Genomic DNA, 27,204 nt, shown 5'->3' on the forward strand with positions numbered 1-27,204 from the left:
CCTTCTCGCCCGGTACCCATGGGCTTTTTCCCTTTGGAGACTGAGTAGAATCTGCACCTTTGTAGATGGGGGAGTCTGACTTTGGTCCTGCCTTGTGCTGACAGCTCTCAGAAGCCTGGCTCCCATTTGTAGATGGATTATTACTTTCTCGGAGAACTTAGTGTTCTGAGATTTTAAGATCACCGTAGGCAGCATCAGGAACTGACTTTTGAGAGGAGAATCTGAACTCTGTGTTGACTCCTTGGGCGCAGCGCTTTGAGTGTATTTGATGAGATCAAAAACTGTAGCTTGGAAAAATAAGAGAAGGGAAGGGAAGGGAAGGGAAGGGAAGGGAAGGGAAGGGAAGGGAAGGGAAGGGAAGGGAAGGGAAAGGAAGGGAAGGGACAAGACAAGACACATTCAACTTGTGACTATTTTCTGCAGAACAATCTCCCCAAATTTAAAGGCCACCTTATGCATGCCAATGCATACTAAAAAGGGGTTTTTGCTATTGGCTGCTCCAGGTTGTTAATAATGGATTGATGTTTTCTGAAGCACAACATTGCTTCACCTCTACCACTCATCAACACCACAGATCCAGTATGTTTTGGCACTGCTAAATATAATGCAACAAAGTGCAGATGCTGAAAAAAAAAGTTGCAAACACATTTTAAAGAAGTTTATAGTTTTAAATCTGTGCAGTTTTGGAAGCTGAGGATTCTTGACCTATTTTTTTTTTTAAAGTCTCTTATGCCCCTGGCACCCGAGGCTGCCACGCAATGTATATCAAAGTGTCAAGGACAGAAAAATACGTTGTCACTGTCACCCTTATTTTCTGCATTAATGTCTGTACCTAAGCCCTCTGTCTCGATTCAGCCCGTGACAGGAGATGGCACACCACATCCTCGCTAACCCACATAGAGAAAGCCACCACGGCTCAAATACTTAGCTTTGCTTTATGGCTGAGGTTTCATGATCTCAGAAGAAAGTAAAGGACAGAATAGATTTCTCTCTAGCCATGCTGGGTGTGTTGAAACAGAAAAAGGAAATCTATAAAATGCAGAAACAGGACAACCCAGCAAGGGAATGAAGCCTCTCTCTCTTTTTTAGGGTTGTTGTTTGGTTTGCCCCTAAATATCCTGAACAAAACCAACACAGAACATGAGATAAGTATTTCCCGAAGTGGCCACAAGCCGAGGTCAGTTTCTAAGATGTCCTCGGGACTTTCAGGTGACAGAACACATGCCTCTCAGAGGTTTCACACTTAAGATACCAAATTCATAAAAGTACATAAAAAAAGCTGGACTATATCAGTGTGGCTGGTCGGTCACTGAGTCCCAGTTTTGCTCCTTTGCAGCTGCAGAGCCTAGATCTGTGATTCTCAACCTTCCTAATGCTGCAACTCTTTAATATAGTTGTTCTTGTTGTTACTTCCTAACTGTAATTTTGCTACTGTTAGGAATTGTAATGTAAATAGCTGGTATGCAGATGGTTTTAGGCAACCCCTGTGAAAAGGTCGTATGACTCCCCCAAGAAATCACAACCCACAGGTTGAGAAACACCGGCCTAGAGGCTGTTGCTTAATTTCCCCCTCAATGAGAGTCCATTGGAGATATAGAAAATAAGACAGTAAAAGAGGAAGCTTCTGTTCTTATCGTCCTACGACTTCTAAGAACTTGTAGGCCGAGCATGGTGACGTTATACCGTTGGTCCCAGCTATCAGAAGTCAGAAGTGGTCATATCTTGGTGAATTCAGGGCCAATCTTGACAACACTGAGTTCTAGGATGGCCAGGACTATGTAGTGAGATCCTGTGTCTCAAAGAAAGAGTATAATAATAATCGGAAACATATATTCAACATTGCAGAACCTGGAGAGGTGATGCAAATATTAACAGAATTGAAGATATGTATGTGTGTGTGAGAGAGAGTATAGACATATAAATATCTACTTAATAACCCCTTGGAATAATTCTAGAACCTATAGATAGAAAATTAATGAGGAAGCTACAAGCTGCTGGTACCAGCCTGTGATCCCAGATGCACAGGAGACTGAGGAGGGGGAGCCCACGTTCACTGCTTACTTGGACTACGGAGTCACTGCTGGGGGCCTTCCTGGGTATATTAGTGTGGCATCATCTTGCCATCTTGCCATGTGCTAGCAAGGACAGAATCACTGAGCCATCTCTCCAGCCCCTTGTTACGCTTTTGAAAAATACAGTACCTAAAGCGTAGACAGCAAAGCAACAGTAAACAGTTAGAACTGTATCAAGCTATTATCTTTTGTACATCAAAGGAAACAACAAGACGAGAAAGCAGCCTAAGGCAGGAGGCCATCACGGCAATCTGCATGATGATAAAAGGGCTAGAGTGCATGAAACTCATGTGACTCAACAGCCTTCTACGTAGGAGCCATGTTGGGGTCCCAAGACCACTGCCACATTCAGTGATTCCCCCAAAGGACTCACCGAATGCAGATAATCTGAAACACATGGTTATGACTTATATCAGTGATGGGCATCAGATTCAAATCAGCAAGGCAAAAGTGCGCAGGGCAGAGTGTAGGAGAGTCCAGGCACGCGGCTGCAGCTGTCCACCAGGGAGGGATAGTCACATACGCAAGTGCTAATCCCCCAGGAGTAAATGTGAGAACATATACAAGGTACTGTCACCAACTATGGCGCTTTGATGTTGAGAGAGACGATTCTGAGGGTCTGTTGGGAAGAAATGCTATAACCAACTGGCTGGCCGAACTGCTCTCTCTTTAGGTCTCTTTAGAACCAAATCCTGTAGCTTGCCTCTGGATGTTGGCAATTAAGTAGTTTCCACCACGAATCCTGGTTAGCTACTTTAATCATCTGTGTCCTGGGGTGTCAGTACATTCAGATGTCGTCACCAGGGATCCACGTAAGTGCCAGGACTTTCTCGAGAATGTGCAAGGTTTAAGCACCAGGTCTGCTTTACAGCACAAGCAAGCATAGTGCTTGGGTATCCTCAAGAGCTTTGGAGACATCTGAGCCCAAGAACTAAATTCTCCATTTGATTCCCTGGTTCATGGGTAACTCCTCAGAGGCCATGAGCCTTTCCGGTTACTCCGCTCTGAGCAGAGCCGGGCATTCTTGAGAGTCAGCTTCCAGTTGCTTCACAGGCAAGGTGGGCCTTCCTGCTGTGTACACTCAAGGTTGAAATGGCAAGGATCCGGGTGGCACTAGTCCCATTTAGGAGGACGGTGAACTCATGACTTAAATATGCCCCCGATGAGCTACCATGTGGTTGCTGGGATTTGAACTCAGGACCTTCAGAAGAGCAGTCAGTGCTCTTAACCACTAAGCCATCTCGCCAGTCCTTGTTTCTTTTAAAAAAGCAAGGACACCCTTCCCAGAAGCCTCCCCTAGGAGCTTTTCCTCCAGTCCTGATGGCCTGAACTGTTCTTGTCAAGATGTTCTTGACAAGGGCTGGGCAGTGGCGGTGCACGCCTTTAATCCCAGCACTTGGGAGGCAGAGGCAGGCTGATTTCTGAGTTCGAGGCCAACCTGGCCTACAGAGTGAGTTCCAGGACAGCCAGGGCTACACAGAGAAACCCTGTCTCGAAAAACAAAAACAAACAAACAAACAAAAACAAAAAACAAAAAAAAAAAAAGATGTTCATTAGGAAGAAACATTGACCATTGGGCAGTACAATCACGGATCAACACTGGACATGGCCGTGGGGTGGGGTTCCTAAATGTCTGTGGTTTCTTAGAAACCTTGAAATAGATACTAAAAACAATGTGCACTCCTTCAAAGAGACCAAGCGGGAGCCAGGATGCCAACTGCTGTGCATCCATGGGAATTCTCCACCATGCTGGGAAACTTCCAGTCTTCAGGGGTGCCCTGGGCTGTTAATGCCTGGGCTCTCTGGAGTAACTGACTCCCAGGACACAGAAACAAAGGCCTGAAGAGCAGGGTTTGATGCTCACAGAAGTTCCACTCCTCCACATTTTGCCTAGGTGTTCTTCACAACCAAAAGCACTATTCTGGGTCAGAGACGCATCTTTCTCTCCACCAACAGGTCCACCCTGGGTGACGCATGTCCATTCCTTGGTCTAGATTTTGATGCTCTTAAGCAGTCCCTCTCATCTCAGACAGTCCTCTGCAGAGGAATTGGAGCTGTTCTCAGTCCCCCTTAAGTCTACCCCGCATCCCATGGGAGTCCCACCTTCTCCTCCCCACCCTCTACCCCTGCCCGGGTCCATTTCTTCCTCCACTGTGACACTCTGTGGAGCTGACTGCCCAGACTTCTCCCCAGTCAATTCATCAGGATACTCCATTAATCTCAAAAAATCCCTTTGGCTTCTCTGAGTCTTTTCGATCTGCAGAAATGAGTCTACCGCACTCTGGGAGAAACAGCTTTATAGCTATTGTCTCTCAGCTGAGGCGTCCCTCCAGGCTCTCCGGGCTTTGTCTTTTGTGTCTGTCTTCCATCTCTAACCTGCAGCATGCATTTTCAGTACTTCACTCCCGTCCTCCAATCCGTCCCCGTGTTTAAATGCAGAGGGAGCCTTGGCACCTACACCCCTTCCACCCCCATAGGAGCAGCCTTCTCTTTTCCTCTTTTTTTTTTCTTTCTCTTCTTTGTCAAAAATCCATCAAGAACAAATGCTCTTTGCTATTGTCGTTGCTATCTGCCTTCCCTGTTAAGTGACTTGGTTTAACTTCCTTTCTGGATTGGCTTACATAATAACACATGGCCTATTTGTGGGTACAAATAGGCTTTGAATTTTTTTTTCAAGGAGATGCTTTAAAAGCCGATTCTGGAGCCCGTTGATGTGGAAACCCCCTCAAGAGGACACAGTATGGGATCAGTATCCTAGTAACTCGCAGTGGGCGCTGAGTTACTCCGTAACGCATGAACTTGTAGCTTAACAGTTTCTGCTTTTTCTCTGATTATAAGAATAATACTCATCGTAGAGGATTTAGGAGGAATGAGACATGTGCCCTATATGTACGGGCTCGCAGCCATCGGAGCAGGTGTGGGGGAGTGTGTTGAAGGCAAACATTGTCATGAATAGACTGAGTCACACTCTGTACTTGCAGGCATTGTCCGGACGGAAGCAAAGGGCGGTACAGATTGGTTGTCCACGTGCCTGTGGCTTTTTATCAGCCAACACTTCTCATTGACATCTAAAACATCTAAGATATTTCTTAAGGAAAGATGAGTCAGGTTCGCTCAGCAGATGCTCAGTATTAGTCACAAGAAAATAACAAACAAATTTGCACTAAAGGATTTTTCAAAAACCAAAGCTGTAAAACAGAAGACTAAGAAATTGTCCTAATGGGGGAACCTAAAGCGTCACAAAATTGTACTCAATTGAAGACCCTAGACTAAACCAGAGGACGATTCACAAAGTATGAAATATGAATGGCATCTTCCAATTGGTTAGAAGTGTTGTGTTAATGTTACTTTCTCCCCCCCCCCCGAACCCCACCCCTCGCAACCTAAAGACTGAGAAATTCAAGTTAAGTGAATTACACACTTCATGCAAAATGTTCCCAATTGGTTTAAATTCAAAATGAGTCAAGTTCCATTCATATGAAATCTGGTAACTTTGTTGAAGTCTTTGAAGTATACAGAGAAGGTGCGAGCTGTTGGAATACAGCCAAAAGAAAAGGAGAGGGTCTCTGTGCAGAAACAGGAGCCGGAGGGGTTGGGGGGCGTAGCTCTCCAGAGCTAAACCTCCAATTCTCGGAATGCCTTTAGGGAAAGATTTTCCCAACTCCATTTAAACATCCAACTTTATTCTCACCTCTGAATTACAAAATACTGAATATTGATTTCACCAGACAAAGGGAAAGATCTATTCCTCATCTCTTTTTCCTCCATCTCCTTCTTCGAGTTGAGCCTTCCATTCAAGCACACCAGGAGTAAACACGCAGTGCTGCGGGTTGGAGCAGGGCCTTGTTTACTGTGTTCCTTCTAAATGTGCTTCCATGTGTGGCTCTAGTAGAGTGGGAGAGGCAGCAGCTTTAGCTCATGAGCTCAACGCAGGACCTCACTGTTGGGAGACAGCTCTCTAGGCTTCCTCACATTGCTGCAGACATTGTAACCAAAGTGTTGATGGTACCTTGTTCTAAACCATCTAACAAGGACTTACAAGTCTTCTTACAGTATCTGTGCTTCTGCCAGCCACCCTGTTAGCTTGACATCAAGGTAGAACTTAGGTCCTGGGCAGATACTGGCAGCCCTTTTCAAACCATGACTGTCGGTTTCTGGTCCAGGCTTTAAGACCTGTGGCCTTTCCCCTAAGCGCACTATGTGATGCTTACAAGCATCACAGAAAACTAGCTTGAAATAGGTTTAGGGAATTGGGGGTTTCTTTTGTTGAGTTTTAAACTACTTTTCAAAAGGTCAGAGTCTCCTTTAATGGGAACAAGACCAACCTGAGCCTCAGCCACCCCAGAGAAGTGTTTTCAGAAACCTGTTGGCTGGCATCGTATTTCTGATTTATGGGTTTGGTATTTCAGTGCTCTTAGAGATTGGGTCCCCAGGCAAACGCCTCCTAGCCTGCTTTATAATCGGATTCTGCTGTCTGTGCCATTAAATGTATGTATGTGCGTGTCTGTCTGTCTGTCCTGTTCCCAAGCAAGTGATACCAGCAACTCTGGGGTCACCACTCCCTCCATTCCCTCAATACCTTCCTGCTTCCTCTCTGCACAGTAAGACTGCTGTGACCAGCAGGTTTCTACAAGCCTGAAAAATTACATTCATTACATTCTTTCCTGTTTCTGATCTAGAAATAACTTTGAAAATCGTAAGTGCTTTTTTGTTTGTTTGTCTGTCTCATTTGCCTTGTGTTGGAAGGAACCCATGTAACAAGGAGAGGTTGAGGAGACGTGAATGGTGGCCCCAGGTGACACACGAGGATGGCACAGTAAGACCTGAATAGGTGAATGATTTTGACCCACTGGCTCTTGGGAACAGGTGTGCTGCCAGGCTGTGACAGTTCGGAAAGATGAGATGGGGACCTGTCAGTAGTCTTATCTTTTCTGTCAGAGATTAATTGAGTAGGAATAGGATCTTGGCTCACTCTTTTAAATGTCGGCCTGCAGCCAAAGCCCAGCGCTCTGTGTGATGGGAGGAACTACTTAGCCCAGGCTCTCTGCTCCGTGAGTCCCGCCACCGTAAGATGGGCCGTTATTTTAGGATCGATGAAGAGAGAAAAGATGCTGTCTACTCAGTGATGGACAAGCATATGTTGCAAGGCACTTCCCAGATCCAGAGATATGAAAACCTGGCTCTGTGTTTTAGAATTGATGACAGATGATGTCTTCGTTACTGAAATTTCTGCTGCTGTGATAAAACACTGTGACCAAGGCGACTTCCGCACAAAATAGTTTATTTAGGCTTATGGTTGCAAAGAGTCCGAGATGAAGGGGACAGAAGCAGCAGCTGAGAGCTCACTGGGTTCGGCAGGAGTCTTTAAATCCTCAAAGCCCGTCCCCAGTGACAAGTTTCCTCCAGGAAAGACACTCCCCCTAAACCTCCCCAAGCTGTGACCCTAATCGGGAACAAGTGTCCAAATGCATAAGACTATGCAGACATTTCTCATTCAACCACCACAATATGTTAACTGGGGGGTGGCAACTTTTTATTTTTTATTTTTATTTTTTATTTTTTTGCCATTCCATTCACTAGCTTTATGATCTTAGTTATCTTTTGAGTCTGTGACTGTGGGTAAACGATGACAGTTGCTACCAGCTGTTGAACACAGAATGGGTGCCTGGCACATTTGCCTTCATTACCTCAGGTCTTGTCAGGCAGGCTGTAAGAAGTAGGTATAAATCCCTTTTTACACAGCGGAGCAGAGCTCCTGAGATTTGAACCCTGCTAGATCTCCCCCCCGAAAGCTACTTTAGGAATCGCTCGATTTGAAGGAGTTGCCCCGAGTTGAGCGTGGTTTGGAGATCGGTACTAAATCTAAATATTTGTGGATTGTTTTAGGAAAACAAGTTCTCACCCATCACGCAGCTGTCACACAGCAGTAATTGCGAGACTCTGCTCATCTCTGGCATAAAGAAAGGGAACAGTGAGGGGGTGGCCGCTCTCTCTCCACAGAGCTCATTGCAGCGGCGTTGCTGCTGCTGCGAGGTGCAGAGTCATCCATCCCTCTGCTGGCCTTTACCTTTCTGAGGGAAGAAGTACTTTGCTTTTTCTTTGAAGTCTTCGCCATAGCTAAGAACGGGATTTTAACTGATGGCAAAATATAAAGCCCCAAGGTAATGTTTTATCACTGTTTATTCCTGTGCCCAAAGAAAGAGCCTTGACACAGGAGGCTGCTGCTGGGTTGCCATGGCACTAGTCCGTCAAACTGGAATGGAAGGTTTAGAACGTAACCCTTTCTCTCCCCGCACCGTGTTGACGAGATGGGAAGGTTTTCATTTGCTTGATATTGCTGGGTAAGGTAAATGTCTTTTTGATGAGAGGGTCCAACTTTGCGCCAGGCGCTGTGGGTGACAGTCTCCAACCATACTGCCCCAGTCTCCTGGTTCTCTGAACACAGGCACGCACAGTTGCTTGTGCCTTAGCACCATTTAGCACCTATCCGTATTCCATTCTGTGGAGACTCCATCTTCTCCAGGAAGCCTTCCACAACCTTTCCCACACAACGCTGGCCGTGTGTGTGTTGAACAGAGCACCCCGTGTTCACTTCTGTCTTGTCAAATGTCTCTGTGATGAGAGCTCTCTTTAGGCGTTCTTGTGAAGCAGAGAAAGGGGCGGCCTGCATGGGTTTTCTGTTCTGCTGCGTTTCCGATGAAGCATCATGCTATCTATGTTAGACAAGACCTGGCGTCTGTAGCATCAGCTTCCTCTGCGTAAAGTGATGTCATCTGCCGCACAGCAGTTATGGATTAAAGGTAGCACACACACTGAAATGCAACCCGGTGTGTACTCAGCACGCGCTACAGAAAACTTACGTCCTTTTAACACCGAAGCTCCCTGACAACAAGGACCTTGTCTTTTAATTTTGGATACTGCGATCCTGACACTGGGCATAAGAGGACTTTCCATGAATCCCTAACACACAATGGTTGAGAAATGGTTCTCTATAGGCCAATGAATTCTCCCATAGGTAATGCGTATCCTTCACACATACACAGAGAAAAGATTTTCTTGTTTTTCAAACCAATTCATATCCTTTGATTAAAATTTTATAAACTATAAAAAGGGAAACCATTTGTGATACTGTTAGAGTGTAGTCCCTCACCCATGCCTTTGTTTATTTAGGTATATGTTTATATCTTGTCAAGATATTCTAAATTTTCTCTTCAAATCTTTTATTTTTAAAGGTTTGTTTACTTTTATGAATGTGAGTATACTGTCTTCAGACACACCAGAAGAGGGCATTGGATCCCATTACAGATGGTTGTGAGCCACCATGTGGTTACTGGGATTTGAACTCAGGACTTCTGGAAGAGCTACCACGTCCACCCATCTCCACAACTATTTTCAACTCTGAAGTGGGACTATAGAGCGTCTATCATCTGGTGATGGGCTTATTTTGTGTAGCGCAATGCCCTCACACATACACTGTGTTTCTGTATCGTTTTCAGTGCCTAGATCTTGAACGGCTTTGATTGAGCCTATGCTGAGAGCTTCTGGGTTTTGTTTTGAGACTGGCTGGGATGAAGTTGTTTTCTTGGCTTCCTTCTTACCGAGTTGAACATTGTTGATTTGTGTATGTGTATGTGTGCCCTGGTTTTATATTCTGCTACCTGGCTAAGCATGCTTACCAGATCAGAGAGTGCTCTGGTAAAATGTCAGGGCCTTTAAGTATAATATCATGCCATCTTTATAAATAGGGATGGTTTGACTCTCCCATTGCTGTCTGCATCTCTGTTATGTCTTTGTCTTGTTTTATCTCCCTGGTCAGGAGTTCAAGCACGAGATTGAAGAAGAATGGTGAGAATAAATAAACACTCATCTCATTCCTGATTTTAAGGGGAAAGCTATTAGCATCCCCCCACTTAGTGTCATGCTGGTGACGTGCATGCAGTTTTGTTGTACGTGGTTTCCGTTATTTTGGGGTATGCCTCCCACAATCTTAGTTTCTCTATAATGTGTGTGGTATTTTTGCCCAAAGATTTTACCACATCTGTTAAAATTATCATGTGATTGATTGATTGATTGATTGATTGATTTTGGTCTTCGGTTTTATTGTGTGTATGGTTAGAGGTGTGCCGATTTCCTTGCGTTCAGCCATAGTTATACTTTTAGTATGAAATCGGGTTAATTGATTTCTACTTTCAAGTATTTCAGTGAGATCTGTACGTCTTTGCTTATCAAGGATATTGATCTGCTGAGTTCCGTTCACAGTGGAGTTGGCCGTGGCAATTTGTTAGATGCACTCACAGGCAAGTAGCGAAGTCAGACAGGCAAAACCAACACTGCATCTCCATTGGACCTCTTCTTGTTGGGACCGTTGCTGGAAGGCACTACTCAATTTGTGGGAGGGTCTGTCTTACTCAGTTAATCCTTCCTGGAAATGTCCTCAGAGGCCTGCTTCTAAGGTGTTTCTCAAGGTTCATTTCAGATCCAGTCAAGTTGACAGCCAAGACTGACCAGCCTAGCTTGCCTTTCTAAACCTCGTGGTACACAATTATGTCATTTATTTGAAATCTTTGAGTTTTTAACATAGGCACTCACCGTTATAAACTCTTTTTTTTTTTATTTTTCAAGACAGGGCTTCTCTGTGTAGCCCTGGCTGTCCTGGAAATCACTCTGTAGACCAGGCTGGACTCAAACTCAGAAATCCGCCTGTCTCTGCCTCCCAAGTGCTGGGATTAAAGGCATGCGCCACCACGCCCGGCCGTTATAAACTCTTAAATTATCTTTGCTGTGTCCCACAGATCTTGATATGTGCTATTTCCTTGTTTATTTGATTTTAGGAATTTTCAGATCTCTCCTCTGACTTTCTTAGTGACCCACTGGCCACTCAGAAATATACTGATGAGGGCTGGAGACATGGCTCAGAGGTTAAGAGCACTGACTGCTCTTCCGAAGGTCCTGAGTTCAAATCCCAGCAACCACATGGTGGCTCACAGCCATCCATAAGGAGATCTGATGCCCTCTTCTGGTGTGTCTGAAGACATCTACAGTGTACTTACATATAGTAAATAAATTAATAAATAATTCTTTTTAAAAAAAAATATATATATACTGATGAATCTCTCCATCTTTTTGCATGTTTTCTGTAGTTTTTTTTTTCCTTGCTTTTGAGTGTTAGTTTCATTCTATAATGATCTGATAAGATACAATTTAGAAGGGCACTGGGTGTACCTCAGTTGGTAGACTGGTTGCCTGGCAGACAGCAAATCCTGGGTTTATCCCCAGCCCTGCAGAAAACCAGGTGTTGTAGAATAGGTGGGAAATCCCACCAGAGAGGAGGCAGGAGGATCAGTGTCCTCAGCTGTGTAGCATCAAAGCGAGTCTAAGACATGTGAGAAGGCCCGTATTGTGGCCTAAAATGTATTGAAGGCGGTTTCGTGGCCAACCGAGAAGAGCAGGACTGTCACAGTCCTCTGCTGCTGTTTGTTAAGTCCTTTTGACTTATGGTAGAGTTTCCCTCTGAAGTGTCGTTGTTAATTTTGTGTGCCTGTGTATAGATCACCTGTCTGTTAATTCCTATGGGGTGTTCAAGTCTCCCATTGCTAATGTCTCTGGACGTCTCTGCCCCTGATCTCTGTCAGGTTTGTGAAATTGGACCCTAACTATTCTTCCAGTGTTAATGCGCATGTTTTGACGATTGCGACCCCGGCCTTGGTACCCCTGCCTTGGTGGACTGCTTTCTGTGTTTGAATGCAGAGGCTTTCCTTTGCCCCGTGACTACGTCCGGTGGGGGGTTGACTGTGTCAGATGGGAGTCAGACTTCTGCCTCATACTCTCGGATCACGTTTCCCAGGGTGCCCTCTTCTCTGCTTTCCCTCACGGTCTGTGTTGGGTCTTTGCTGCTCAGATGTCTTTGTTGTTGACAGCAAACAGTTGGGTCTTGTATTTGAATTCAGCCCTGTGATCATTTGCATTTAGAGGTATTGGGTGTCTCTGGAGCTGGCTTTCTGCTGTCCTCTTCCCCCCTCCTTGGAAGGATTTGCTGAGTTGCTGAACCTTCTCTTGTTCATCTGTCCCTCTTAGGAGGCGGTTCCTCTCTGGCTGTCAGGATTGTGGCTGGTTCTCACACATGCACACCCACACACACACACACACACACAGAGCCCACCATTTCCATCCCACCCCTACCTGTGCATGGCATTCCTTCTAAGTATCTTCTGTAGTGCTGGGTTGGTGGCCCCAAGTTGCTTTAATTTGTACTCACTAACCTTAATTGTCTATTATTTTTGAAAGCAGCTGTGTTGAATATAGGCCCTGGTATTTATTCACAAGGCTGGAAGCGTGTCAGTCCCCGTGGTCTTGGCTGTGGGGGCTCCTGCTGAGAGGCCTGGTGTAGTGGTGCTGAGTCCTTAGCAAGCAGGAGCTTAGAATCCCCTCTCACCGCCTCCAGGCATTTGCATTGATATTTATGACAAACGCTGCCCTTCGATTTCCATGTAGGGCTTCTCAACTGCTTCTGTATTCAGGTAATGAAAGCCTAACACAGTGGATTAGGAAATGTTTCTTCCTAAGTCTTTTTTTTTTTTTTTAGTGGGGAGGGGGTGGGGAGGAGGGTGTTGGAAAAGTTTAAGATAAGAAAAGTTCAGAGAGAGAGAGAGAGAGAGTGTGTGTGTGTTACGTCCAGAGATTTTGTTAAGCTTCGGGCGGGGGTGGGGGAGTGGAGTGTGTTGATTTCTGTCTTCTCACAAATTATACATACTGAGGAAAGATCATTTCAAATTATTTGGCATTTGGCATTTTCCTAAGGTATACTAGGGTTAACACAGCGATCTTTGTGGCATACGTTTTCGTACCTCTTTCTTAGCCAGTCACCGTTTGTTAAGTATTAATTGTGAGCCGGGTTCTGAGAGGATGGGCCTTAGTAGGAACGGGGCAAGGAGGTGAAGAGCTGCGGGTGCGTTCTGTACCGACCGTGCTTTAGTGGCACGTGTGTCGCTGCTCCAGCTTGAGCTCCACGTGAGAAGGTGTAACTGGACTGCGAGCTCGCACGATGCCATTCCCGAGTCAGCCTATGGGACCCCTCCCTCCCTTCCTTCACGTCGATGATCGATGATCGATGTGTTTGTTGTAAAGCCGCCAGTGACCTCTCGGAAACGCTCCAGCCACGCCTCCAAAAGCAAAATGCTGCGCCGGCACCCAGCCTAGCAGCTTCTGAAGCCATCTGTGAGGTTCTCCCTTACTGGTGTGACTGACATCATCGTAGAGTCTCTGTCCCAAGTGTCTTCCATTTCCAGGCACGGTCCACAACTTAGGAGCACCCCCGATCTGCCGTACCCTTATCGCTGGGCTTTCCCTTACGGAAACATCATTGCCCACTTGGAGATTAAGCATTTTCCCCCTCCCTATGTAAGCCAGTCATGCGGCTCATCGTTTAAACCCTTCTGGTGATTGGGCGTGGTCCTTCCTTCTGCGCACCCTCTATGTCCCTTGGCTGTTCTAGGGGCCTCTTTGTCCTTGCACTGAGAGGTCCTGAGTGGTCAGGGGTTTTCTCTGCGCGGAGCCTTTGATGTCCTTCTCTTCGCACACGGGCAGCCTCCATCCTGCCTCCACGGAACATCGCCTCCTCTGAACCCCCATTTTTGAATCATTGTACTCGTCAAGCATCGCTCTCTGCCTAGACTTCAAAGATTTGGAGGAAGATTTTGAAGTAAAGAGAAATATAAATATTAATAAGGCGTGGTAAGCCCACACTCTGGAAGGGAGAGAGATACACAAACAACCATGCAAAAGCGTCAGCCAGGCAGCCAGAGAGAAGCAGATGAGACCGGGGTTAAAAGGAAACAGCCTCAGAGTTCCAGTGTGGGATCTAGCGGTTCTTAAGGCCTGATCGGTTCAAGAGTCTACCCCAGGGAATTAGTGTTGAATAGAGGCCTGCTAACTGGTTGGCATAGAAACCAAGTAAACAAAATTAAGTCCTGTGCTAAATGAGGTTTAAATCAGCTTTGACTTTGAGGGCTATAAACCTAGTGGCACAGGCGTAGGAGTCACCCTACCTACCGATCTTGCTTCTGTCTTCAGCTCGGCTCCGTTTTCCCAGGGGGCTTTGGTATTGGAAGCATCCTATAAAATTATGTGCTCTGTCTGAGATTGGGGAGGGAAGGACATTAACTTGGCTATTTTGTAACTGAGCAGTCTAAATGCCCTTCCTCTTGCCATCCCTTAAAAAAATAATACTGACCAGTTAAAATATAACCATTGCTCAGTATCCCAAACATTTTGTTTGCATGTGACTAAAATATACATTTTAAAACTCCATCTACATTACCCAAATGCTTTCTGCATGCCGGGGACCAAATATTTGGTTCTGAATCTACAAATCTCCAACCAGGATTATGTTCTGTCTTCATCATGGTCAACTGACATTTTCCAAGCACAAATGTGACCTGTAATAAGATAGGGTTTTCCCCCCTCTCTTGGCTCTTCAACATATAGTACTGAAGCAATCGGTCAGAGGAGTACGATGGAGAAAAACACCCCATTTCCCCTGAATATTATTCCACGTGGGCTGCTCAGGATTGCAGAGAGGATACCGTTGTCATCAGCAATGCTTGCACGATGGCCGTTTTACCAAAATTGCTTTTCATCTTTGTCAGCTTCGTGGAGGTTTTTTCACATTTTCACACCCATATTTCCAGGGAGTGTGCGCGCATTGGGGAGATGTTCTGTAACTGACTTGACACACAGCCTTTCGGCAGCTCCAGAGAGAGATCAGACATCATCAACCGCTTCGATACATTTTCTAAACTGAAAAAAAAAAAATCATAGAGATGAACAGTCAGCCACATCTTATATTTCCATCTTCAAGGGTTGGAATGCGTAGGCTTCTATGACTACATTCTTGGTGGCTTTATCAACACATAAAGTTAGATAAAAGTTAGTTACACATTCACAAAACTTTGCTCCTTCATCTAAAAAGCATTTCTCCAGATAGTTCACACAGAGTCACCCAGAGCCAGTTATGCGCACGTGTGCGTGTGCTGTGACTTACCAGTGTCTTTAGTGTGGCAGTGGGATAGCTCAGTAGTAAAGTGAATGTTTATCTGGCATGCATGAGGCCCCCTCTTCAGTCCCCAGTACAGAAAAAGATAAAGAAACCAAGGTGCCTTAGTCAGGGTTTCTATTTCTGCCCAAAAAATCATGACCAAGAAGAAAGTTGGGAAGGAAAGGGTTTATTCAGCTTACACTTCCACACTGCTGTTCATCACCAAAGAAAGTCAGGACAGGAACTCATACAGGGTAGGAACCTGGACACAGGAGCTGATGCAGAGGCCATAGAAGGATGCTGCTTACTGGCTTGCTTCCCCTGGCTTGCTCGGCTTGCTTTCTCATACAACCCAGGACCACCAGCCCAGGCATGGCACCACCCACAATGGGCAGGACCCTCCCCCACTAGTCACTAATTGATCCACTTACAACTGGATCTTGTGGAGGCACTTCCTCACCTGAGGCTCCTTCCTTTCTGATAACTCCAGCTTGTGTCGAGTTGACACACAACGCCAGCTAGTACACAAGGGAAGGGGCACGGGAGGAGGACGCCACATGGAAGAACTCTTCAGGGGCTCTTACAGGATAGTTTTCAAACTGGGCCTCTAATCAGTGTAAAAGGCCAGCATGTCGTATTGATTTGACTGTATTTTACCAAATGGAATTATAAGTTTATCAACTCAGCAGAATCATGGAGCAATAAATGCACCTGTTAAGATCAATGCTGTGGCTTTAGTCCCAGCACTCAGGAGGCAGAGGCAGGCAGAGCTCTTTAGAGTTCAAGGCCAACTGAGGCTACAGATAGAGTTCCAGGATAGCCATTGCTGCTACACAGAGAAACCCTGTCTCAAAAACAAACAGGGAGCTGAAATAAATAAATATTTGGGCCAGACGAGCGGGGCTGGAGAGAGCAGAGGTTCTGAGTTCAATTCTCAGCAACCACATGGTGGCTCACAACCATCTGTACAGCTACAGTGCACTCATAGACATAAAATAAATAGATAAATCTTTAACAAGAAAAAGGAAAACAAACAAACAAAAGATCAATGCTGGGCTGTGACTTCCGTGGGTTACGTCAGGACTAGCCCTCCCTCTCATTGACCATGCTTTTTTTTTTCTCTCAAAAGATATATATATCATTATATGTAAGTTCACTGTAGCTGTCTTCAGACTCACCAGAAGAGGCCGTCAGATCTCCTTATGGGTGGTTGTGAGCCACCATGTGGTTGCTGGGATTTGAACTCAGGACCTTCTGAAGAGCAGTCAGTGCTCTTAACCTCTGAGCCATCTCTACAGCTGGACCATGCTTTTATAGCATGATTCCTGACAGCTCATGGACTGGGGTGAGTAATTACGCCTGTTACGCCCGGGCTCCTGAAGATGGCAGCAGTTTGGCTAGGAGGATAGCCTTGCCTAACACCATCTAACTCAGTACTGCTGCAAAATTAATGAGCCAAGCAATGGGTGGCTAACTGGTCAGTTGTGCTCACAGTAAAAAAGCCCCTTAGCGAAGGGAGTGATGGTTTGACTGATTCACGGAATAAAAGGAAGTCATTGTCCACTTCTGCGTTATCAACACGAAAACCCAACAGTCGCTGCGAAGAAGTGGGGAAATGGTTTATTCTGGAACCAATGATGAGGGATCGTGGCCCATAAAATCGGCTGTAGTGTACCTGAATACTGGGTTCCAATGTCCAAACTGTTTCACAGAGTTTGTAGTGAGCAAAGCAAAGAAAGTCATAACTCAGGCGCTTTTCAAACGGAAGATGGAAACAGGAAACCTCTGTCATTGGCCTCATATACTTCTTAACGATACTTTCAGGCTTTGTCATCACAAAGATGTTGGGTCACACACGCAGGGGACAGAAATTGGTTATTCAGAGGCTGAGTTAACCCAAGATAATTTAGCTTTAGACCAGACGCACTGAAGTCTCCACTTTAAAAACAAACAAACAGACAGACAAAAACGGTTTTTAAAAAGATGTGTTTATTTTATGTATGATGTTGTTATGCCTTTGTGTGTGTCTATGCGCCATGTGCATGTGTAGTACCCACAGTGGCCACCAGAGGGCCCAGTGAGCCACCGTGTGTGCTAGGAACCAAATTTGGGTCTAAAGCAAGAGCAAGCAGATCTTAACCACTGAGCCTTCTCTCGGCGAGATGCTACCCCTAACTAACTCGGTGCAGCCGCTTCCAGCGAGCGCTTCCTTGTCTCTCGCTCATCCGCGCTCCTGTTGGTTCACCCTGCTGGCCTTACCTCACGGTTTCCACTACTATCTTCACCGCTTTGCTTTTCCGATCGTAAATTTTGCATCCTATAACTTTTTTTTTTTTTTTTTTTTTTTTTTTTGGTTTTTGAGACAGGGTTTCTCTGTATAGCCCTGGCTGTCCTGGAACTCATTCTGTAGACCAGGCTAGCCTTGAACTCAGAAATCCGCCTGCCTCTGCCTCCTGAGTGCTGGGATTAAAGGCGTGCGCCACCACGCCCGGCAACTTTTTTTTTTTTCTTTTTCTACTTAAAAAAAAAAATTCTTTTGAGCGTTGTTACGGGGTAGCTAGCACCAGGAACACCACCTTGGTTTTGCTCTATTTTAGAGAAAATTAGGAAGCAAGCGTTGATTACAGTTTGGCCAAACTTTTGCTCCTGTTTTGCTTTTCCTTGTATCTTATACATCTGAGTGTTTTGCCTACTGCATCTAAGTGCACCACGTGCATGCCCGGTGCCCACAAATGTCAGGAGAGGGCATCAGATCACCTGGAACTGGAGTCACCCAGTGCATGCTGGGAACTGACCCCGGGGCGGGGGGGGGGGGGGGGCTCCGGAGGGTGGTGGTGAGGGGGGGCTCTGTAACAACAGGAGGCGCTTTTTAACCATTGAGCCATCTCTCCAACCCCCCACTTATTCTTAACACATCTAGAAATCCTGTCAGCCTTCCCATTTCTATCAGCAAGCATGGTCTACAAAATCTGACTTTAAAAGAAATCATTCTTTTTTTTTTTTTTTTTGTAATGGGAAATATGACTGAATTTCGTAATGTTTCCCGATTGCACAAAAATATGAATATTTTCTACTTGGTACTTTCTAAGAACTTACGGTTTAAAACAGGAGAAGAAAGTATCTTTTCCTCCTACAGTTCTAAGTTGTTGGCTGAGGCCCTCAGAGCAAAAGACAGATGAAGAAAAGAAGAGCCCACACAGTTATTAATACTATTGTGCTGCCACAGGAGCCTTCATGAGGAATTGGTCCTGAGGCTGGCAGAAACAGTTAAATGATTATTTTCCTGCTCCGTTGAATGCAGAGTGAGATGTCCTGGACTGTGATCCTGCAAAGGGGACTTAAGGCCAGGGACAGTGGGCAAGAGGGGCCAGGAGACAGGGTCTGTTCTCATCCACCCTACCATGGTTTACACTGCCCCTACCTCACCACCACTACCTACACCTCCCCCTGCCCCACCACCACCTACACCTCCCCCTGCCCCACCACCACCTACACCTCCCCCTGCCCCACCACCACCTACACCTCCCCCTGCCCCACCACCACCTACACCTCCCCCTGCCCCACCACCACCTACACCTCCCCCTGCCCCACCACCACCTATACCTCCCCCTGCCCCACCACCAGCTACACCTCCCCCTGCCCCACCACCAGCTACACCTCCCCCTGCCCCACCACCACCTACACCTCCCCCTGCCCCACCACTGCCTACTCTGCCCTCCATCTTGAGGTAGATTGTTCCTTCTGTCACAGCGTAGGGTGACTTACACCAGGGTCTTAGGTAGTGCTCCCTAGGACAGTCCTTCCTGCATCTGCCTTTTCTCACAGGTCTTCAGTTTCACACAGGCCCAAGCCAAGGCACTGTCTCATGGGTGGAGTTTCCCAAACCACACTGCTTCGGCCTCACTGCTGTCTAATGTTACCCAGAGTGCTAACTTGGCTTTCACTGAATCTCCATAGTTCCAAATAAAATACACTAACTGATGTTCTCTCTGTTTCAGAGTGCTTTATGCGTTTAGCTTCTGTGGTTTCTAATACACCCAAGGTGGCAGCCAGTGTATGTTTTACATCTTGTCTTAGGCATTTTGAGACAAGGTATGTAGCTGGCTGTGGACCTCAGGTTAGTCTTTTTGTTTTTTGGTTTTTTAAAGAACTATTTATTTTATGTATAGGAGTTCATTGGTGCTGTCTTCAGACACACCAGAAGAGGGCATCAGATCCCATTACAGATGGTTGTGAGCCACCCTCTGTAATGTGGTTGCTGGGAATTGAACTCAGGACCTCTGGAAGAGCAGCCACTGCTCTTAACCTCTGAGTCATCTCTCCAGCCCACTTTAGGTTTAGTCTTAAGTGCGCGCTTTCTCCTGCTTCAGCCTCCTGATTACAGCTGTGCACCACCACACTCTTAGAGTGTCCTTTCTGTTGTATCATGCTCATCACTGACTGCACCACTGTTTTTAAATTAAATTATGTTTTATATGGTATCAGTACTCATCGCTGCTCTCTTTTTGCGATATCCTTTTGTTTTTCTTAGCCTTTAAAAAAGTCACTTTGATAAACTAAAATGATAATAATAAAGTCAGATATTGATGGCTTTTGCTACTTAATGCAGTATGTCGATCTCTGTTTCCCATCAGACAGACCTAGCCTATGCATAGCAGAGATGTTATTCTATCCCATCAGACACAGTTGCTCTTACTTTGTGTCTCTGTTTAGCTTTCCCGCTGGGTTGAGCTACATCCTCATTGCCTTGTCAGCTAGAAACCCTGTTCCTCGCTGACCACACCCTCCACTCCACTGGCAACCACAGATGGTTCTCTTCCCACAGTAGCTTCTGGACCACGATGTCAGTCCATTTTTTTTTCTTGCTATAACAAAAGATGTAAAGCTATGTGTTTTATAAAGAAAATAATTTTCTGGGGCTGGAAACATAGCCCACTGGTTAAGCTGCTCTTGTTGAAGACCCAAGTTCTGTTTCCAGTATCCATGGTAAGGGCCTCACAGTCACTGTAACTCAGCTCTCCAGGAATCCAGTGCCCTCTTCTGCCCTCTCTGGGCACTGGACACATGTGGCACACAGGCACACAAAGTAATGAAAGAAAGTTTAGTTGATTGAGTTTACAGGCTGAATCTAAAGGTTGGGCAGGTTCCTTGACCATTAGCTTTATCTGTGTAATGGCTATCAGACTATCAACCTCATATGTAATCAACATAAATAAGTTATGATTTGTCAGAAGCTGATGCTTGGTGAGCCTCCCAAATGACAGCCATTGTTGCTTGTAACACATACATACATATGTGCATACATACATACATACATACATGTGTGAGAGAGAGAAGAATATACTATGGCACTTGGGTTTCTTGTTGTTTAAGTTCTATTTTTGTGAATAAAAAATGTATGTATGTTTGTGTGCTATGCAAGCATGAGTAGTATGTATGTTCCCATGTGTATAGCACACATGTATACATGTATGTTTGGGTGGTGTGAAGGCATGAGTACAAGTGTGTATAGCACCCGACACGTATGTGTGGGTACCAGAAGTTGACACCCAGTGTCTCCCTTGATCTCTGTCCACTTTATCTACTGAGGCCTGATCTCTCCTCTGAACTAAGAGCTTGCCAGTTCAGATGGTCCCGCTACCCAGCTTGTCCCAGGGGGTCCCCTGTCTCTGCTTCTGGGGTTACACACTGGGATTACAAGTGGGCAACCACATACGACAGGCTTTTATGTAGGTTCTAGGCAGCTTGTCTCTTACTCTCATCATGCTTGGCAAGTGTTTTATCCATTGAACCATCTTGCTAAACCATTATAATGATTTTAAAACACCCGTGTAGAAGCCAAGCATGGTATATACCTGTAATCTAACACAATCAGAATTGGAGGCAGGAGAATGACTTTAAGGTCTTCTTTGTTTGTATGGTAAATTCAAAGCCACCCTGGGCTACATAAGACCTTGGGGAAGAAAAAGGACACACACAGACATAGATTTTTGACACACACACACATACACACACACACACACACACACACAGAGACACACACACACATGCAATTTTAATGTCCAATCTATCCTTAAAAGCTCTCTGAAATCCATCCTCAAATTTCTCTCATTGTATCCTTTTGGCTTTTAGTATATGGAAATTGAATTGTGTGGTAGAAAACTGAATTTCTGGCTGAGTAAAATATTTGTAGTAAAGATATGGTATGAGTTTTATATTAGGAATATAGACAGAAAAAAAACATTTTATATCATCTTATCCTAGACACAGAGTACCCAATGTCATTATATCCAGGTAATAAAAACAAGTTCTCTCTTGAGCTCTCATGTTTATTCAAGTTAGGAAATCAGTATCAATTTGCACAGCGTTTTCCTATTCGTGAATTAAATTTATTCAAGGGTTTTTTCCAAAGGAGCCAAACCTTATCATCAATTTCATTACATTATTACCTCAACTATTATCATGATTTTTTAAAAAGTCACATCACAGGAATTTCTAAAATATTTTTGTCGTATTTGTGGGGCTCCCTGTGCTATTTCAACACATATAAATTAGAATGATTAGTCCTGGGCATGTGGGTTATTGGTAGAGAACTTCCCTGGTGTATATTAGGCTCTGGAAGTCTAACCATAAACTCTGCAAAATATAAACAAGAAAAAAATCAGCATGCTCTGCATCAATTTCCTCAGCCTTTGTTTCTGTTGGGCGCCTTGGTGGCCTCTCTTGGCTTTTCTCTAAAATGTGTACGGCTCTTTGTGAACAGTACTCACCCACTGTGCTGGGGAACTCATGTCTGTTCCTTCTAATATGAAAAATCCTATTCTGGAATTTAGAAACATACTGTAAGACTCTGGTGAGCCTTAGCTTACCGGGGACCCCCTGAGTGAACCACATGGATCAATGCAAAAAGCAAGAGGAATTTATTGTTCCAGTGCACTGGGGTTGTCCCAGACCCGAAGGAGAGGCTGCGACCCCCAGCACCAGTTCGGTGAGGTTTTATATGGTTTCCAGGGGCAGAATAGAACATCAGCAACTAGCAAGATGATTGGCGGAACAGTGCACCCTTCAAACTGATTGGTCTTTAGGGAATGAGGTGACAAGGACTTCCTTGTCAGCCCTGCGGAATGTGTCCCACCCACGGGTCAGGTCCGTCCGCCTTGAGATCTGAGAAGTGCTAATTTGCCTCTCCCTTCCGGAGGGGTGAGTGTTTCATGACCTTCCCAAAGTTCCAGAGCTGACCTTTTCATGACCTTCTTGATCCTCCCAGTATTGGTGTAGATCCTCTTCTGTGTTTCTTTCAATATTAACTAATTGAGATTCTTCTTTTACAAAGTGACTTGAGAAGCCAGGCGTGGTGGCACACGCCTTTAATCCCAGCGCTTGGGAGGCAGAGGCAGGCGGATTTCTGAGTTCAAGGCCAACCTGGTCTACAGAGTGAGTTCCAGGACAGCCAGGACAACACAGAGAAACCCTGTGTGTGTGTGTGTGTGTGTGTGTGTGTGTGTGTGTGTGTGTGTTGGGGGGGAGTGACAACAGCTCAGTGGCTTGGAGCACTTCCAGAGTTCAGTGTCCAGCCTCCGTAGGCACTTATGCTCTCATATGCAATAACCACACACACACACACACACACACACTTTAAAATAATCAAGATAAATCTTTTTAAAGTGGCTGGATTTCCGACCAGCTAAAAGGAAAACGTGAGGAAGTAGAGTGTGATGTGGTGGTGGACATCTCAATTCCTTCCTCATTCCCAGCTTACTGTTCCTAATCCCTGTGTGAGGTGCTAAATGTTTCTTTGAGTCTAGAATTTGGTCTTGGGCTGTGGATCCTGACACAGATTTCCTGGGTGATGGAAGCACCTCTGATCTCATGAGGCAACGCTTGGTGGGGTCTCTGGTGGGACTGGTCACCAGAAAGGCCACAGCTAACTCTACCCTGTCTCCTGTGTGGGAGAACGAGCAGGAACTGGTGCAATAATCATGTGTCCATGACGAAGCCGCCATCAAAGTCTCTGAATTTACACCTTGTTGTCTGGCCTACGTGACTTCCTGCTGCGATAAACACCACAACCAAAAGAAACTTGGGGAGTAAGGGGTTTGTTTGGCTTGCACATCCCAGGTCACAGTCCATCACCAAGGGAAGCAAAGGTAGGACGTACAGGCCAGTCTGATGGAGACATTTTCCTGATTGAGGGTCCCTCTTCCCTCATGGTTCTAGCTGTGTCAAGCTGACAGGAAACTAACCAGCAATGTCGCTAAACACATGGAAGCATTTGAGGGCAGCTGTCCAGAAAAAAAGATGGAAGCCCAAGCCCCACCCCCCTATAGCTTGTTATGCGCCTCTCTTCTGCCTGCCTTTCATTTGTAATCGTTAAAACATCCTTTGTAGCAGGCTGGAGAGATGGCTCAGCGGTTAAGAACACTGGCTACTCTTCCAGAGGACCAGAGTTCAATTCCTCACCGTCCTCACCAATCTGACACTTCCTTCTGCATGCACATATCCACACACATATACATGTAATTTAAAAAAAAAAAAAACCTTGTGAGGCTATGCCAGTGCCTGGCAAATACAGAAGTGGATGCTCACAGTCATCTATAGGATGGAGCACAGGGCCCCCAATGGAGGAGCTAGAGAAAGTACCCAAGGAGCTGAAGGGATCTGCAACCCTATAGGTGGAACAACAATATGAACTAACCAGTACCCCCCAGAGCTCATGTCTCTAGCTGCATATGTAGCAGAAGATGGCCTAGTTAGCCATCATTGGGAAGACCCTTGGTCTTGCAAACTTTATATGCCCCAGTACAGGGGAATGCCAGGGCCAAGAAGTGGGAGTGAGTGGGTAGGGGAGCAGGGCGCGGGGAGGGTACAGGGGACTTTTGGGATAGCATTGGAAATGGAAATGAAGAAAATATCTAATAAAAAATTTAAAAATAAATTAAAAAAAATAAAAGAAAAAATTAAAAAATCCTTTGTTGTGGGAACATCGGATTTATAGCCAAGTTGGACAGAAGCTGTGGGCAACCTGAGACCCCTCTCGTGATTGACAAGTAGCCCCGACACACCACCCCATGTCAGAATTAAGTTGGAGACCAGCCACCTGGTGTTGGGAATCTCGCACATCTGTTCATAGAAGCGTGAGAGCAAGAAGCAGTGGGAGGAAAAACAGATCGCTTTGTTCCCTAAGCAAGAACCAAACACTCTCCCACAGGATCAGCAGGCAGAAAAAACGGTGGCTGGGTCGAAGGGGAGGTGGCTGTCCCTTTGGTGCAGCCTGAACGGGTGGAGATACATTAAGATGCCAAAGGGCATACTGGGGTGATACGTGATTTGGAGTATCTTAACCAACACAGTCATCTAGAGACATGGGAGGAAATGCTAAGGAGGGCTGACTAGCCACAGGCATGGGTCGTCAGGTAGAGCCTGCCTGGACAACAGATGCACTGAAGGACTTCCAGACAGTTCCCACAATGGGTGTGGGGGTCTGATTAATGTATTTCCATTTATTTATTTATTTATCTATTTTTTTATTTAGCTTTCTGGGGATGTGAAGGTGACACAGATTTAGTAGCAACTCTATCTTCCTCGCAGGTTAGTGATAGGAGGTATGCTCCTGTTTGGAGATGGGGAAACCAAGGGACAGCTGCATGTTTCTACAGGTGGCTTCAGGGGCTGTAAGAACTGATGCACACACACAGTACGGTCAGTACCCTAATGTACTAGGTAGGTGTTGGCTGGTGTGGTCAGTGCAGTACCCTAATGTACTAGGTAGGTGTTGGCTGGTGTGTTCAGTGCAGTACCCTAATGTACTAGGTAGGTGTTGGCTGGTGTGGTCAGTGCAGTACCCTAATGTACTTGGTAGGTGTTGGCTGGTGTGTTCGGTGCAGTATCCTAATGTACTAGGTAGGTGTTGGCTGGTGTGTTCGGTGCAGTACCCTAATGTACTAGGTAGGTGTTGGCTGGTGTGTTCAGTGCAGTACCCTAATGTACTAGGTAGGTGTTGGCTGGTGTGTTCAGTGCAGTACCCTAATGTACTAGGTAGGTGTTGGCTTGTGTGTTCAGTTCAGTACCCTAGTATACTAGGTAGGTGTGGTTGGTTGGCTGGTGTGTTGGGTGCGATAGGTTATTGTGCTAGGTATGGCTGGCTGGTGTGTGAGATGCAGTACACTAATGTGCAGGGTGTGCCTGGTTAGTATAGGAAGCAGTGCACTAGTGTACTAGGTAGGCACTAGTAGGTACTACTGGTATAGGATACAGTAGGGCACTGTGCTAGGAGCCTTCTCCCTTGACTCAATCTCAGTTCACTGTGGTGTCACCTGGATGTAATTCCTTTTGTAAGTTGAAGATCATCCGTCCTTTGTGTGAGGACTGGGCAGGAGGGGATCTGTTTCTTCATGGAGAAAATAGGAGGATGGTATCCTCACACCTAACAGTTATCACAGAGAAAGGAGCTTCAGTTGGGGAAGGGCCTCCATGAGATCCAGCTGTGGGGCATTTTCTCAATTAGTGATCAAGGGAGGAGGGCCCTTGTGGGTGGTGCCATCACTGGGCTGGTAGTCCTGGGTTCTATAAGAGATCAGGCTGAGCAAGCCAGGGGAAGCAAGCCAGTAAGTAACATCCCTCCATGGCCTCTGCATCAGCTCCTGTTCTCTGACCTGCTTGAGTTTCAGTCCTGACTTCCTTTGGTGATGAACAGCAATGTGGAAGTGTAAGCTGAATAAACCCTTTCCTCCCCAGCTTGCTTCTTAGTCATGATGTTTGTGCAGGAATAGAAACCCTGACTAAGACAGGTTACTTTCATGACCTGACTTGTGACAGGGTTACTCTCATGACCTCAGTATCTTAGGATGGAGTGAAGCCAGCTGGAATAGAAAAGTCTCTAGAAAAGATCCCAGTTTCTCAATGGCCCACATGACCGGGGAACCGGGAAAGGGCCTTGTTCTGCCCAGAATCAGTGGTACCTGCACTGGCCTCCACATAAATGCTTAGTGGTCAGGGAGCCCCTAAGTCCCTACTTAAGACAATGGGGTACTGTCAGTGGAGATGCAAGCTGACAGCAGCAGGCTTACATTGTCAAACTAGAACGGCCACAGTTAGAGGGTTTAGGAAGCTAAAGGAACAAGGACCATAAAATGGCAAAAGCACCCCCAAGCCCCAAGAGACGGAACAGCATCATGTCTGAGCGCCAGCTCTCTAAACGCTGGTGACAGAAGAGTATATCTATCCGCTGGACGTAAAGAACCCAGAAGCAACCATGACGTTAATTTTGAAAAGCTAGAGTCGTTTACAATTTTGTACTTAGACGATACGACAGAAACGAAAGTGTCGCTGTGATTGCCTCATGAAGTAGACACACCACGCACACAGGCACACACACACACAGGCACACACACACACACAGGCACACACACACACAGGCACACACACACAGGCACACGCACACACAGGCACACACACACACACAGGCACACACACAGGTGGACACACACACACAGGCACACACACACACAGGCACACACACACAGGCACACACACACACACACACACACACAGAGTATATAGAAACAAGTCTTTGTAGACTCAGCCGTATTTCCGAGGAGTTAGGTCCTGATTAACACTTTGAACTATGTTTTCTTTCTTTTTTTTAAATTTAATTTTATGTTTTACTTATTCAATTTACATCCTGCCTCCCTCCCAGTCACCCTCTCCCACAATTCTTCCCCTCTTTCCCTTCTCCTCTAACTGGGTGCCCCCCCCTGGGTATCCCCCTACCCAGACACCCCACACAAGACAGCCCAGCTAGAACATATCCCACATACAGGCAACAGCTGTTAGGACAGCCCCAACTCCAGTTGTTTGGGAAGACCAAGCTGCACATCTGCTACCTATGTGTAGGGAATCCTAGGTCCAGCCCACGTGTGTTCTTTGGCTAGTGGTTCAGACTCTGAGAGCCCCAAGAGCCCAGGTTAGTTGACTCTGTTGGTCTTCCTGTAGAGTTCCTATCCCCTTTGGGGCCTCAGTCTTTCCACCTGTTCTTCCATAAGCGTATCCAAGCTCCATCCACTGTTTGGCTGTGGGTGTCTGTATCTGTCTGAGTCAGCT

The 27,204-nt window shown here is 45.9% G+C and overlaps 1 protein-coding gene across 10 annotated transcripts in view; it reads left to right on the plus strand.

Moving 5' to 3' along the window:
• Pced1b (PC-esterase domain containing 1B) overlaps positions 1 to 27,204 on the plus strand; it is a 138,721-nt gene that overhangs the window by 63,541 nt on the left and 47,976 nt on the right. The gene's annotated exons all lie outside the window — the stretch shown is intronic.

Source organism: Mus musculus, chromosome 15 (assembly GCF_000001635.26).
Source record: "Mus musculus strain C57BL/6J chromosome 15, GRCm38.p6 C57BL/6J".
Classification (NCBI taxonomy): Eukaryota; Metazoa; Chordata; class Mammalia; order Rodentia; family Muridae; genus Mus; species Mus musculus.